General features: G+C 42.9%; 1 protein-coding gene across 2 annotated transcripts in view; it reads right to left on the bottom strand.

The window, feature by feature from the left end:
- LOC135540122 (receptor-type tyrosine-protein phosphatase gamma-like) overlaps window positions 1–17,250 on the bottom strand; it is a 327,471-nt gene that overhangs the window by 104,071 nt on the left and 206,150 nt on the right. The gene's annotated exons all lie outside the window — the stretch shown is intronic.

The raw sequence follows: 17,250 nt of genomic DNA, 5'->3' as shown, positions 1-17,250 counted from the left end.
ACCAGACCAGCCAAGTGAAGTCAAGTGATTCCTTAGCGTCCAGTGAAGGGGAATTCATTTGGTTGTGGATAACACACTAGAAAAACACATTAAACAAAGGCATACATATCCCAACAACATTTACAATTTAATTCAACTGATTCAGTGAATACAACAGCACCCCACACCCATAAACATTCCACCTAATTGATTTTAAATTCAGAAGTACTTTAGGTATTAGATAGTTCATTATATTAATGTATATACAATTGGAAGCATTAGCTAAATAGTGCTACAGTATCTGTCTCATGATGGAACATAGGAACAGAGGGTGTGGCTATCTCTTAACACAAACTCAGACGACAAGCCATGTCAAGTTTCATTTATTATACAAGGAACTGAGAAATCAATAATTTAACCTTGTACAATGATTACAACTGCACAACATGCTGTAAGCATTTGATATGAAAGGGACATACAGCATCTAATCATGATCCTAATCTCCAATAGATATGCTTCATTGTGTCTTAACCTCGAGATCTATTGACTTTCCCCTGCATTATGTTCTCCTGTCCTCTTTCTACAGTGAAGGCTTTGGCTGCCCTCTGTCTTAAGGATGGAATGAAGTGGCAGGGCCCACTCCTATTCACTCTGCCCACTCCTACAACCCCTTATGTCCGCAGCATGCACACTTCGGCTAAAGTGCACCCGTAATTGAAGTAATTGAAAGCTACACTGAGCTACCGGGGTTCTAAAATGAATTTGTCTATGATTACTCATGCCCCACGCGTGTCCGGAGCATTTGGTCATTTCTATTTCATTGAATTATGAAGCATCCTCTTCTCCTGCCCCCTATCCTAGCCTTGGGGTATATTGATTGTAGAGATCTGGGTTTCATATATGAGAGCGCAGGGTATGGATCCAGGCAGCAGCGGACTTGTAATTAATGGGAGAGCTGGTGTGAAGCCATTAGTCATTGTTTTAATGCAGCCACTGTGTGCAGAGAGCTGCTGCACTGAGAGGAGAGACAAGCGGACGTAAACAACCTTTACACTAAACAAACAGAAATACATCTGGCCCATGCACAAGGCAATACAGATGCTGCCTACCTCAACATGTTGAATCTTCCATGTCCTATCTCAACATATTGAATCTTTATAGGCATGTCTGAAACTGTTACTCAAAGGGATAATCAACCCCAATGCACACATTCCTATGATTAACAGTGTTGAACAGTGGTTTATAACAGTAATATGAAAACATTATTTTTGCCATTATAACAAAGTTGGTAGCAACTTGAAAATCGTTGTGGAAATATGTTGCAGCTCAAGTCGACTACAAAACCCACAATGCAATGTTGCTTCTCTGGGCTGGCTAGATAGGTAGCTAGTAAGCAAAAATAGCTACACACAATAATACCAAAGTTAACATCAGCATGTGATGTAGCTAGCTAGCTGTAAAATCCCTAAACAACTATACCTTTCGAGGTATCTCACTGAGTTCAACTTGCAGTTCAACTCTGCCCAGAGCGAGTACAGAGCACTTTGCTATGGCCCTTTCCCACGTTTCCCACAGACACACAGGGCACATTGCGAGATGATACTAGAAAGAGAAATTGAGTTGAATAATTTTGTACCCTTTTTAGATTGAGCACATCTATGCGAAATACAGAGCCTTCAGAAAGTATTCACACCCCTTGCCTTTTTCCACATTTTGTTGTGTTACAGCATGAATTTAAAATGGATTAAATCGAGATTTTGTGTCACTGGCCTACACACAATACCCCATAATGTCAAAGTGTAATTATGTTTTTAGACATTTATACAGATTAACACAAATGAAAAGCTGAAATGTCTTGAGTTAATAATAAGTATTCAACCCCTTTGTTATGGCAATCCTAAATAAGTTCAGGAGTAAAAATGCGCTTAACCAGTTGCATGGACTCATAAGTTGCATGGTCTCACTCTGTGCAACTAACTCAGTTGAAGGAGATGAAGGAAATCCCTCAGGGATTCCACCATGAGGTCAATGGTGACTTAAAAACAGTTACAGAGTTTAATGGCTGTGATAGCAGAAAACTGAAGATGGCTCAATAACATTGTAGTTACTACACAATACTAATCTACAGTGCATTCGGGAACTATTCAGACTCCTTCCCCTTTTCCACATGTTGTTACGTTACAGCCTTATTCTAAAATGTATTAAATGTCCTCATTAACCTACACACAATACCCCATAACGATAAAGTGAAAAACAGTTTTTTTTAGAAATTAGACATTTTTAGAAGTATTCAGACCCTTTGCTATGAGACTCGAAATTGAGCTCAGTTGCATCCTGTTTCCATTGATCATCCTTGAGATATTTCTACAACTTGATTCGAGTTGTAATAATTGTATCCGTTTTAGAATAAGACTGTAACATAACAAAATGTGGAAAAAGTCAAGGGGTCTGAATACTTTCAGAATGCACTGTATACTTTGTCATGACGATATAAACGGATGGATGAGTTCTAGACAATTTATTGGTTGATTTGGTAATCTGGAGTGCAGGTAATTGTTTTAAAAGCATTATTAAATGTGACAGTGTGTTATCCCCATCTCCAGTGAGGAGAGCCATGTAGCTATGACGCGTTCCTACACGATTTCCTGATTTCACAGACAGACCACTTAGAAGTTAATTCATGGGGAAAATTATTATTTTACCCAGTGATAGAATATAGGCATTTGTGAAATTGACAAGAGTTTCATGATTTTTATTTGGGGTTGGATTATCCCTTTAAAAGCATATTACACCCATCTAAATATCATAAGATAATGATGGAGCATAAGTGGAACATGAATTTATGTGAGCTCACACAGTAATGAGAAAATTAGACCTTATATGCCAGGGCCAGGGCCAGGGACAGTCAGTCAGTGTCCCCTGGTGCGATTGACCTTCCTTCTGAGACGAGCAAGCGTGAGAAGAACTAAAACCAGAAGCACGCCACCAGGTGTCACATCAACATTGCATTCCCCTTTGACCTCTGCCTACCAGAGTTCGACACTTAGAGATAATTAAACAATGGCATTTTTAACCAAACAAACCGGTTTTCAATTACAGGAACTATAAACAAGCTTACAGGGTAAGGAAACCAATATGCCATTTTGTAATTTGGGTGAACAATCCCTGTAAAGCTGGATATCATAGCTATGAAACTGCCACCTCTGTTTGCAATATTACAACAAAGATGTTATTTCAAACAATGAACACAGATGTTTTCACTCGTAAATCATTGCACGTGTAATAAAACAGAAGAGTGTGTAATAATACTTTCTTTATGCATGATCCTGGATGCTCATTTCCTCAAAACAAAAACAGTAACAAAACACCTGGTTTAGCCTATCACGGATCGAAGCTTTAAGTCCTCTCTTTTATGTTATAGATAAGGAATGGATTGCGAATTACCTAAAATGTACTAGGCTTGTGAGTATACCAAACATTAGGAACACATTTCTAATATTGAGTTGGACCTCAGAACAGCCTCAAATCGTTGGGGCGTGGACTCTACAAGGTGTTCCACTGGGATGCTGGCCCATGTTGACTCCAATGCTTCCCACAGTTGTGTCAAGTTGGCTGGATGTCCGTTGTGTGGTGGACCATTCTTGATACACACGGGAAACTGTTGAGCATGAAAAACCCAGCAGCTTTGCAATTCTTGACACAAACCTACTACTATACCCCGTTCATAGGCACTTCAATCTTTTTTCTTGCCCAGTCACCCTCTGAATGACACACACACAATCCATGTCTCAACTGTCTCCACTTCATCTACACTGATTGAAGTGGATTTAACAATGACATCAATAAGGGATCATAGCTTCCACCTGGATTCACCTGGTCAGTCATAGAAAGAGCATGTGTCCTTAATGTTTTGTACACACAGTGTATGTATCTCACATTCACAGAGTGGAGGGATAATACATACATATCTCCCTGACAACAAAGAACATGGAAGAGATATCAGAAGAGAAAATCACAGACAATAACCATACATTCTGGTCAACAGGGAGAGGATTTGATATTTCTGATGTTTTATGTAATTTTCATGGCCAATCGTCTGTGATTCTCTTGAGAGCATGCACATTTTATTTCTGCAAATTATGAAGACTGTAAATACAACTTTATGTTGCTTTCACCCTCCAGGAACTAGAGGCTTTTCAGTCAATTACGAGAGATTTCTTCAACAGCCTCAGCGTTCACGACCTTGCTCATTTCATATTGAAAAAATGCCATATTCCAATTTGCTGCATAAACAAAACCATGATTGTGTGAGGCTGCTTAAAGAGCACAATTATAAAATGTTTGCCCAAAGACAGCATTGTTACTCAAAAGCAAACACACCTTAGGGGGAATTTGCCTTTGGAAAAATATGCCATTCTCCAAGGAACAGAACAAAGCATGGCACCACTCTTCTATTTCAGGACGCTCTATGGTCCTCTCCTAAGGCCGTGATTCCATCAAGATTAGTGGGAAATTGCAGAAATCAATGCTGTGAGAGGTCTGCTGGTATTTCAGTGATCTCTGCCGTGCCAGGAGAGGCCCAATAGAGTCACCCAAGGTATTATATGTCATCTCCCAGTGCAGTAAGCCGCTCTCAAATCCTCTTCACCTGGAGGAAAATACACAGCCTACTGTACCCTCTCCAGTGACACCTATTACAATGGCCACCACTGTAAACAAATACACAAGGTTAATTTGACCTGGAATGGGGATGTGGTAGAGAAATTAGACATTTGAGAGTGAGAAGTTAATAGAAGAGAGAGAGAGACACACACAAAAAACAAGTGTGTGAGAGAGAAACAGGGACAGAGAGAGAGAGTATTTGTGTGTGTATGAATATGTGTCTCTTCACAGTCCCAGCTGTTCCATAAGATGTATTTTGATCTGGGTTTTTTTAAATAAAATGTTAGTGCTTGCATGAGGTCTACATGTAGTTATGGCTCTATGTAGTACTGTGAGCCTCCCATAGTCTGTTCTGGACTTGGGGACTGTGAAGAGACCTCTGGTGGCATGTCTTGTGGGGTATGCATGGGTGCACAAGCTGTATGCTAGAAGTTTAAACAGACAGCTCGGTGCATTTAGCATGTCAATACCTCTCACAAATACAAGTAGTGACAAAGTTCATCTCTTCTCTACTTTGAGCCAGGAGAGATTGACATGCATATTATTAATGTTAGCTCGCTGTGTACAATAAGGGCAAGCTGGGCTGCCCTGTTCTGGGCCAACTGTAAAGTCCCTCTTTGTGGCACCTGACCACATGACTGGACAGTAGTGCAGGTAAGACACAACTAGGGCCTGTAGGACCTGCCTTGTTGATAGCGTTGTTAAATCAAATCAAAACTAATTGTATTGGTCACATACACATGGTTAGCAGATGTTAATGCAAGTGTTTCGATAACTCTTGTGCTTCTAGTTACGACAATGCAGTAATATCTAACAAGTAATCAAACAAATTCACAACAACTACCTTAAACACACAAATGTAAATGGATGAATAAGAATATGTGCATATAAATATATGGATGAGCGATGGCTGTGTGGCATAGGCAAGATGCAGTAGATGGTATAGAATACAGTATATACATATGAGATGAGTAATGTAGGACATGTAAACATTATTAAAGTGGCGTTATTTAAAAGTGACTAGTGATGTCTTTATTAAGTCCATTTATTAAAGTGGCCAGAGATTTGAGTCTGTATGTTGGCAGCAGCCTCTCTTTGTTGGTGACTGTTTAACAGTCTGGTGGCCTTGAGATGAATCTGTTTTTCAGTCTCTCGGCCCCAGCTTTGATGCACCTCTACTGACCTCGTCTTCTGGATGATAGCGGGGTGAACAGGCAGTGGCTCAGTGGTTGTTGTCCTTAATGATCTTTTTGGCCTTCCTGTGACATTGGGTGTTGTAGGTGTCCTGGATGGCATGTAGTTTGCCCCCGGTGATGCATTGTGCAGATCGCACCAACCTCAGGAAAGCCTTGCGGTTGAGGGCGGTGCACTTGCCGTACCAGGGGGTGATACAGCCCGACAGGATGCTCTCGATTGTGCATCTGTAGAAGTTTGTAAGTGTTTTAGGTGACAAGCCAAATTTCTTCAGCCTCCTGAGGTTGTGTGGGTGGATCATTCCAGTTTGTCCGTGATGTGTACGCCGAGGAACTTAAAACTTTCCACCTTTCATTACTGTCCAGTCGATGTAGATGGGGGGTTTCTCCCTCTGTTTCCTGAAGTCCACAATCATCTCCTTTGTTTTGCTGACGTTGAGTGAGAGGTTGTTTTCCTGACACCACACTCTGAGGGCCCTCACCTCCTCCCTGTAGGCTGCCTTATCGTTGTTGGTAATCAAGCCTACCACTGTAGTGTCGTCTGCAAACTTGATGATTGAGTTGGAAGCGTGCATGGCCACGCAGTCATGGGTGAAGGGAGTACAGGAGAGGGCTGAGAACACACCCTTGTGGGGCCCCAGTGTTGAGGATCAGTGGGTTGGAGATGTTGTTTCCTACCTTCGCAACCTGGAGGTGGGCCGTCAGAAAGTCCAGGACCCATTTGCACAGGGCGGGGTCGAGACCCAGAGTCTCGAGCTTAATGACGAATTTGGAGGGTAGTATGGTGTTAAATGCTGAGCTGTAGTCAATTACCAGCATTCTTACATAGGTATTCCTCTTGTCCAGATGGGCTAGGGCAGTGTGCAGTGTGATGGCTATTGCATCGTCAGTGGGCCTATTGGGGTGGTAAGCAAATTGGAGTGGGTCTAGGGTATCAGGTAGGGAGGGTGGAGGTGATATGATCCTTGACTAGACTCTCAAAGCACTTCATGATGACAGAAGTGAGTGCAACGGGGTGATAGTCATTTAGTTCAGTTACCTTAGCTTCCTTGGGAACAGGAACAATGGTGTCCATCTTGAAGCAGCAGACTGAGATAGGGATTGATTGAATATGTCCGTAAACACACCAGCCAGCAGGCCTGCACATGCTCTCAAAGCAATCCTTGAATGTGTCTTGAGTAGGAAGATCTGAATACAAAACATGTATAGCTCCATGATAAAGAAAGTGATCTACACACTTCCTTAAACCTAAAATAAGTAAATATTTTTTTGTGGAAGTAAAAAAAAAAGTCTTACGTCGGAGACAGATTGCATATGCTCAGAACAACAATTTCAATCCATTTATATAGCCCTTCTCCACCTGTATTTAAGATGGATGGATGCAAGCTGTTTAAATGGCCCAGATCTTGATTTAGATGTTCACAAATTTAACAGATTTTTTACTATCACTATTGTCATGATATGTTTGGTAAAGTAATAAAGAAGGTGAAATATTTTGCATAGATGTTTCTGAAAAGATTATAACTAAACTCAGCAAAAAAAAGATGTGTGTCTCAGCATCATCGGACTGAGCTTGCTGTCATTGCAGGCAATCTCAACGCTATGAGTTACAGGGAAGACATCCTCCTCATGTGGTACCCTTCCTGCAGGCTCATCCTGACATGACACTCCAGCATGGCAATGCCACCATCCATACTGCCCGTTCTGTCCTCTGATCCAGAGGGGTTGGGTTAAATGTGGAAGACACATTTCTATTGAATGCCTTCAGTTGTACAACTGACCAGGTATCCCCCGTTCCCTTTCCCTTTCCCTTTGTTTCATAATACATTTTCTTCTACTTTTTGTTCAGTTTAGTCACATGATTTACTAATTTACTGTACATTTGCCAATCGGCTGTGCAGCCTCGATTTATTTGCCATTCCTTTTGCCTCATCCCTCTGATCCATGTTTTACATTCCTCATCAATCCACAGGGATTTAACCATTTTTAAAGTAATTTTATTAATGGGTGCATGCTTATTAGTAACTGGAATAAGTAATTTAATAAATGTGCAGCGTCTGGTTGCTCCTCATTACACACCACAGACCAGCAAATATTCTTTACATCTTCAACATAGGAATTACTGCAAAATGTATTGACTTTGGTTTTTATAGATATGGCTACTATATTATGATCACTACATCAGATGGATTTGGATACTGCTTTTGAACAGATTTCTGCAGCGTTTCATTCCGGTGCTGTTTGAAGCTTTTTCTTGACTGGGCAAGTTGGAGCTTTCATGAACCTTGTTTCTTGATTGTTTTTATTGCTTTACTGGGAGGCTTATCAGAGGTAGACACGACAGTGATATTTATGTTTGAGCTGATAGTGCAGGGTGAGCTGCACACAATGGACTTTCTACTAGGGGAAACCTCCTCAATGCTAACATTATAACTCATGTTCATTTTCGCATGTTTACGTCATACAATAGTTGTAGGATTGAAAAAGGGATTGAGGGGAGTTAGAGGAACACAAGTTAGAGGAACATAGATTACTTACATTATGACTGCCAATGCCCCTGGGACAATGTACATTTGCAGCAGCACTACGACAACCCAGTGACACAATGGTAGGGATTATCTGAGCAGGGCTTAGGTTACTGATAAGTAATTGTCTCAAAGCAGCCTTGAAATGCGCGGACACGATCGAGGAGCTAAGATTATTCATTCCTATAGAGCATCTTCTGTTTCCAAAAGGTTTCAAAGTTATCTATGAAAGTTATGCCAACAGAGCTACAGTAGTCTTTTAGCCAAGTGTGTAATGCCAGTAGCCTGCTGAATCTTTCACAGCCATGGCCCAGCAATGGTACCAGGCATGAAATAATTTCCCGCTTTTTGGAATCGTCCAGAGCTAAAATCACTTGTTTAAAATCACTTTTCAGCAGTTCTAAGATAGCCCTCCTAATGTCGTTTGACCCCATATGGACAACGACAGTGTCAGCCCCCGGCAGGTGTCATAGAACGGTAGGAAGCACCCCTTAAGGACTGATGGGAGGTGGGGCCTAATGGACCCTTTCCAGCCGTAGAATCCATAGAGGCTGATGAAGGGGCCAGACTCTCAGACACCCTCACGGTCCGATGACTGGGGATCTCTGAAGGTCTGAACCCAAGGTAGAAGCTACCGGAGAGGTAGACAGAACAGAGGATGTGGGCGCAGGTACCTCCAGATCCGATCTAGAAGTGGAAGCCCCCTATGATTGAAGGCACCAGAGTCCCATTGGCCCCTATTGCCAAAGGCTGCTTCTTTCGACTCTACTGTGAGTAATGCGCCTCTTTGGGTGGTTGGTAGGGTCAAGAATAGGAACATCCACTAAGTCATCCATTCCCCAGGGAAGGGGTAGACCCCTTCGGGGAGAGATCCCTGTAGAGCACCGGCCCGTTGGCTGTGGAGGCGACACGGTGGCGACACTCCCACCAGGCCAGAGCGGCGTCCAGCTAGAAGAGTAGAAGAGAAGGAGAAAGTAGGCGGACATGGATTCTCCAGTAGCTTGAGTAAGTTAGCTACTTGTTCACTAAGAGTACCTGACTCACCCCTGTAGTCCTCTGCAGGCAAACAGTTGCCACATTGAAAGTCTGTACGGTCCACATTGTCCTGGAATAGAGCAAACTAAACACAGCTGCTGCATTAGTGACCTTCATTTGAAACTACAGGCTAGCTAGGCTAGCTGGGCTTCCGTGTCTTTCTCCTTGACAGGAGTTTCCAAAAACGTTTTCTATGAGCTACAGTGGGTTCGCAAATAAATCCCGCTAGGTTTCCGTGTCTCTCTTTTTGACAGCAATTTCCAAATACAGCCCGCACCCCGCTTCCCGAAACAAGCAGAACCAGTGAAATGACAAACTCACAAGCAACACACACCAGTATGGCAAACAGAGAGAAAGCGGAGGACTTGCTCACTGTATGGATCGAAGGCTGCAAATAAACTACACGAGCGGGAGATGACCAACTCACAAGTTGGTGCTGTAGAAACAAGCAGTAAATTGTGGGGCCGTGAGCCAAAACACGAGTCAACAAGTTAGGGAGAGACAGGTGGCAGGAGCAGGAGCCAACCAATGAGCAGCGTGAAGTATTTATGCTGCAGTAGTTTATGTGTCGGGGGGCTGGGGTCAGTTTGTTATATCTGGAGTACTTCTCCTGTCCAATTCGGTGTCCTGTGTGAATCTAAGTGTGCGTTCTCTAATTCTCTCCTTCTCTCTCTCGGAGGACCTGAGCCCTAGGACCATGCCCCAGGACTACCTGACATGATGACTCCTTGCTGTCCCCAGTCCACCTGGCCGTGCTGCTGCTCCAGTTTCAACTGACCTGAGCCTTAGGACCATGCCCCAGGACTACTTGACATGATGACTCCTTGCTGTCCCCAGTCCACCTGGCCGTGCTGCTGCTCCAGTTTCAACTGTTCTGCCTTATTATTATTCGACCATGCTGGTCATTTATGAACATTTGAACATCTTGGCCATGTTCTGTTATAATCTCTACCCGGCACAGCCAGAAGAGGACTGGCCACCCCACATAGCCTGGTTCCTCTCTAGGTTTCTTCCTAGGTTTTGGCTTTTCTAGGAGTTTTTCCTAGCCACCGTGCTTCTACACCTGCATTGCTTGCTGTTTGGGGTTTTAGGCTGGGTTTCTGTACAGCACTTTGAGATATCAGCTGATGTACGAAGGGCTATATAAATAAATTTGATTTGATTTGATTTGAACGAGCAGCATGACGCACAAGTGTGGTGCGGGTACTGAGAGGGGCAGGAGAGGATCCGTTAGATATGGCAACCACAGCGTGTCTAGATTTATTGTGCCAACATCCATTAGACCCTGGCTCTCTGAGTGGAATGTTCTGGTGCAGTGAAAGAGCTTCTTTTTATATATATATATATATATATATACCTTTTTACATTTCACCCCCTTTCTCCCCAATTGCGTGGTATCCAAATGTTTAGTAGTTATTCTCTTGTCTCGTCGCTACTACTCCCGTGCGGGCTCGGGAGAGACGAAGGTCGAAAGCCATGCGTCCTCCGAAACACAACCCAACCAAGCTGCACTGCTTCTTAAATTAACACAGCGCACATTCAAATAAGAAGCCAGATGCACCAATGTGTCGGAGGAAACACCGTGCACCCGGCGACCTGGTTAGTGTGCACTGCGCCCGGCCTGCCACAGGAGTCGCTAGTGTGCAATGAGAAGTATATCCCTTCCGGAAAAACCCTCCCTAGTCCGGACGTCACTAGGCCAATTGTGCGTCGCCTCACGGACCTCGCGGTCGCGGCCGGCTGCGACAGAGCCTGGGCGCGAACCCAGAGTCTCTGGTGGCACAGCTAGCACTGCGATGCAGTGCCCTAGACCACTGCGCCACCCGGGATGCCCCCAGTGAAAGAGCTTTTGTTGCCGCCGCTCTGGCCAACGATAAGAGACATTACTGTGCAGCCATATTCATCGACCTGGCCAAGGCTTTCGACTCTGTCAATCACCACATTCTTATCGGCAGACTGAACAGCCCTTGGTTTCTCAAATCACTGCCTCGCCTGGTTCACCATCTACTTCTCTGATAGAGTTCAGTGTGTCAAATCGGAGGGCCTGTTGTCTGGACCTCTGGCAGTCTCTATGGGGGGGCCACAGAGTTCAATTCTCGGGCAGACTCTCTTCCCTGTATAAATCAATGATGTCGCTCTTACTGCTGGTGATTCTCTGGTCCACTTCTACGCAGACGACACCATTCTGTATACTTCTGGCCCTTCTTTGGGAACAATGTTACCTAACCTCCAGATGAGTTTCAATGCCAGACAACTCTCCTTCCGTTGCCTCCAACTGCTCTTAAATGCAAGTAAAACTAAATGCATGCTCTTCAACAGATCGCTGCCCGCACCTGCCCGCCCTTCCAGCATCACTACTCTGGACGGTTCTGACTTAGAATATGTGGACAACTACAAATACCTAGGTGTCTGGTTAGATTCTAAACTCTCTTTCCAGACTCACATTAAGCATCTCTAATCCATAATTAAATCAAGAATCGGCTTCCAATTTCGCAACAAAACATCCTTCACTCATGCTGCCAAACATATTCTCGTAAAACTGACCATCCTACCGATCCTCGACTTCAGCGATGTCATTTACCAAATAGCCTCCAACACTCTACTCAGCAAACTGGATGTAGTCTATCACAGTGCCATCTGTTTTGTCACCAAAGCCCCATATACTACCCACTATTGCGACCTGTACACTCTCGTTGGCTGGCCCTCGCTTCATACTCGCCACCAAACCCACTGGCTCCAGGTCATCTACAAGTCGTTGCTAGGTAAAGCCCCGCCTTATCTCAGCTCACAGGTCGCCATAGCAGCACCCACCCGTAGCACGCGCTCCAGCAGGTACAGTGGGGCAAAAAAGTATTTAGTCAGCCACCAATTGTGCAAGTTCTCCCACTTAAAAAGATGAGAGAGGCCTGTAATTTTCATCATAGGTACACTTCAACTATGACAGACAAAATTAGAAAAATTCACATCGTAGGATTTTTAATGAATTTATTTGCAAATTATGGTGGAAAATAAGTATTTGGTCACCTACAAACAAGCAAGATTTCTGGCTCTCACAGACCTGTAACTTCTTCTTTAAGATGCTCCTCTGTCCTCCACTCGTTACCTGTATTAATGGCACCTGTTTGAACTTGTTATCAGTATAAAAGACACCTGTCCACAACCTCAAACAGTCACACTCCAAACTCCACTATGGCCAAGACCAAAGAGCTGTCAAATGACACCAGAAACAAAATTGTAGACCTGCACCAGGCTGGGAAGACTGACTCTGCAATAGGTAAGCAGCTTGGTTTGAAGAAATCAACTGTGGGAGCAATTATTAGGAAATGGAAGACATACAAGACCACTGATAATCTCCCTCGATCTGGGGCTCCACGCAAGATCTCACCCCGTGGGGTCAAAATGATCACAAGAACGGTGAGCAAAAATCCCAGAACCACACGGGGGGACCTAGTGAATGACCTGCAGAGAGCTGGGACCAAAGTAACAAAGCCTACCATCAGTAACACACTACGCCGCCAGGGACTCAAATCCTGCAGTGCCAGATGTGTCCCCCTGCTTAAGCCAGTCCAGGCCCGTCTGAAGTTTGCTAGAGAGCATTTGGATGATCCAGAAGAAGATTGGGAGAATGTCATATGGTCAGATGAAACCAAAATATAACTTTTTGGTAAAAACTCAACTCGTCGTGTTTGGAGGACAAAGAATGCTGAGTTGCATCCAAAGTGGTGGCATTAGAGGTAGTGGCTGTGGTTCCTGTATTGTTGTTATCAGATTGGATTAATCTAGTTGGTGAAGCATGCCTTGTGGCCATAAAATGCACTGATCACTCACAATGAGGTGTCAAGAAGACCTGACACTTCCCAGCTTTCTGGAAGCAGGCTAGCGAGAGGAATTACAGCAGCATCCAATGATTAGGCGATGACAATGAAAGAAAACATGACATGACCTCCATAACACATCTCAGTGAAAAGTATCGTCATTGTCCTTGGGTTATTAAATTCACAGGATGCTTTTACACTGGGAGTCACAGTTTGAGGAATGAAACAGAATCGGTCAAATATATTTCCAAAAAGACTGCATAAACAGCCCTCCCAGCCCTCCCATCCCTGTAGCTGCTCACACACTGACTCCTCTCACCTTGGGTACAGGGATTATTCCCAGCCAGCGGGATGTGTTAGTCAGACCCACAGACATATGGGAGGGAAAACGGGATGTCTTCTGGGCCGTTCCGTCACTCAGCCTTAATTAGAGATGTCGTTTGTGTATGTGTATGTGTGTGTGTTTGTGTATGTGTATGTGTGTGTGTTTGTGTATGTGTATGTGCGTATGAGTCTGTGTGTGTGTGTGTCTGTGTGGAGAGCGGTGCTGCATCCACAGTGCTAGCGGGTCCCTGACAGGCCCCTTAAGCATGTGAGGATGCTGTCACAGTCGATTTCACATCTGTCCTTATGGCCACAATACACACATTATAACTTTACAGTACACATCCTCACACACACACAAACACAAAACCCAATACAGCCCAAAATACTGTAGCACAAAGTCACAAGTCTAACTCATCATACTTTCCACATACAGTATACAGCCACACATGAATAAACACATTCCATATCTTAATTTGAGCCAGTTTCACACAACTGGAAAATAATCCTGCAGCAACAGGACATTAATGGACATTATTTGTGAGGGATGATACAAACTTTAGAAGCCTTTTAAAACCTGAAATACACTACAAGTTTGCATTTCCTGCTGGGCAGGAAGATTACTGCAAAAATAGGATTATCTAATTAAGATACAGCATCTGTACTTAGAGTATCCATACATGTTATGTACAAATACACATGCACAGAGACAATACAAGCTGATTTCACACTTCCACTACTCACTCTCACTACACCAACAATACTCTTGAAGCATTAATCATTTCTGACAAGAAAAAATATTGAAAAACAGGCACACAGAAAGATACATCCACAAAAAAATGAACACACACACCGATTCTATGGACAAAGATCCCACTTCCCTCACACAATGCTATTTTCACCCCATCCTTCCCCATCCGGTCCAACCAATCATGTAATTTGGGAGTGGATATAAACCGAGTATATAAACACACTGAGGCCAAACTAAGGAAAGCAAACACAGATTAGTCTCAGTCATCCCCACTACACCACAGTCTACAAAAACCACAGAAAAGTCTGCCACAAATCTCTCCATCTTATCAGTACAGCATTAATAGTGATATCACTGCATATGATATGCACTGAGTGTACAAAACATTAGGAGCATCTTCTAAATATTGAGTTGCACCCCATTTTGACTTAAAGAACAGCTTTAATACGTTGGGGCATGGATTCTACAAGGTTCCACAGGGATGCTGGCCCATGTTGACTCCAATGCTTCCCACAGTTGTGTCAAGTTGGCTGGATGTCCTTTGGGTGGTGGACCATTCTTGATACACACGGGAAACTATTGAACGTGAAGAACCCAGCATTGTTGCAGTTCTTGACACACTCAAACCGGTGTGCCTGGCACCTATTACCATACCCGTTCAAAGACACTTATATCTTTTGTCTTGCCCATTCACCCTCTGAATGGCACACATATACAATCCATGTCTCAATTGTCTCAAGGCTTAAAAACCTTCTTTAACCTGTATTCTCCCTTTCATCTACAGGAATTGAAGTGGATTTAACAGGTGGGAATCAATAAGGGATCATAGCTTTCAGCTGGTCAGTCTATCTCATGGAAAGAGCATGTGTTCTTAATGTTATGTACACTCAGCATATAAACCAGGCAATCTAAGGCGATTTAAATGTGCTATTCCTGAAAATTCTGATTCGAAGTGAGGGTATTGCCTTGCGCCTCTCCCCCTAGAATATCCTCTTATTATTGAGTTTCTGCACTCCTTTCTTCAGTCGCTGGGTGAGTCATTGACGTCTATGGGATCGGTGTCCCTATAACGTAACGGTTGAACTAACGTGTGCTAATGTGATTAGCATTAGCGCATACAAAATCTAAATTGCACCTAAAATGCAATATTATATTATGGCCTTTTTCTCTTGCATTTCAAAGATGATGGAAAAAAAACAAAAATAGAAAATGCATGTTTTCTTGTTTGAATTATCTTTTACCTGATCTAATGTGATATATTCTCCTACATTAATTTCACATTTGCACAAACTTCAAAGTGTTTCCTTTCAAATGGTATCAAGCATATGCATATCCCTGTTTCAGGTCCTGAGCTACAGGCAGTTAGATTTGGGTATGTCATTTTAGGCAAAAAAAACAACAAAAAAAGGGTCCTTCTCCCCGGCAGACTCAGTGCTTTGACTGAGAAGAAAGGTGTAATTTATCTGCTTAAGCCTCCTGTCATTGAGTTTGAAGATGCGATTGTTTCATCTCCTATTCCTTCACTTAGAACAACCTCAGACAAATGCATCCAAATGTATTAGTGATTCAGGCATGCAGTTGAATACATAATTTATTCACAAACTGCTGGTCTTCTTTTTTAGCTACAGTCATGAGTTGAACAACTAGTCACACTGAGCAGTGATGAGTGCTAAGCAAATCACTATGATAATGGTGCTAGCGGTCGGATAAAACAGTAATAGTGTTGCTGTCGAGATGATGATGATGATGATGATGATGACGACAACATAATGACGATGATGATGATGATGACAGTGAAGGTCACTGTTTGTCTGCCTGGTCTGGCTGATAGAGGACTAAAATGTATTTGTTTTGCAGTTGCTTTTCATAAGCTAATTCTTTGCTTTTAATTAGGCATGCTCTCATTGATTGACAGTCCTGGTTTTTGAGTTTTAATATGTGTGTTGTGATTCTGTTGTTTATTTATGTTCATCCATTTCAAGTAGTGGCATGGCATGCATTTATTAAATATATATCAGGCTAAAATTAAAGTGTGAAACAGGCATAGATTATTTTGGTTTAATTTCAATTTTTACATTGAAAAGTTAATGATTGGTCTTGAATGTTAAAAACCTCAATATTTATGTGAACCAGCTTTTGCCCCATGAGAGCCAAAGAGAGATTTCTCTAAGTTCTGTAGGTCCAGGCTTGATTTAAAGCCCACAGCTTGGCATGGAAAGCCCATGTCTGATACGAGATGAGCCTATGAACATCCTACTTTTCCTGAGCCTACTGCCTGAGGGGGATGATGGGAGATAGGTCAAAGAGCAGAAGGTCACGTCCCTGACATCACACAGCCAGCAGACAGCTAGGCCAGACTAAAGGCCAGGGCAAAGCACTCTGGGTACCTGTGATCTGTATTCACCTAGCCCAGAAGTATCTGTTGACCTTCCTGTCTGTCTGACAACACCTGCAACCAATATGTGAGTTCTGTGTGTGTGCATGTGGGAGACTGCAGCACATGTGTGTGTGCGCATGAAACAGTAGTGCCAAAGCAAAATGTCAGGATTCGCAACTTCCATGGCAACAGATCATTTCTGTTTGCTTTTGTGTTATTGTTGTCACATCCCACTGTGCACGAACTGGTTGAATCAACATTGTTTTAATGTAATCTACATTGGAAAATGAATTGGATTTGAAAAAAGTAATCAACTGTTGTTTTGTAATCATGGGAACGAATTTTCAACATAGACAAAGCTCGTATAAAATATGTTGAATTTGTACTTTTGAAACAACGTCAGATCTTCAATGTTCTATCCACTCTCAGAAAAAAACTATAGGCTGGACAGCACCTCCTACTGGAAAGCTGATCTATATACAGCTATTAATTTGGTCTTCCATCCAGGGTTTAAAGCAAGTCCTGCTTAGCTTTGATATTTGTCAATGACTGACTACGACCAATGTGCTATCATGAGAATGATTATTAA

Source organism: Oncorhynchus masou, chromosome 5 (genome assembly GCF_036934945.1).
Source record: "Oncorhynchus masou masou isolate Uvic2021 chromosome 5, UVic_Omas_1.1, whole genome shotgun sequence".
Lineage (NCBI taxonomy): Eukaryota > Metazoa > Chordata > Actinopteri > Salmoniformes > Salmonidae > Oncorhynchus > Oncorhynchus masou.
The sequence above is the reverse complement of the archived record's forward strand: the minus strand, read 5'-3'. Positions and strand labels throughout refer to the sequence as shown.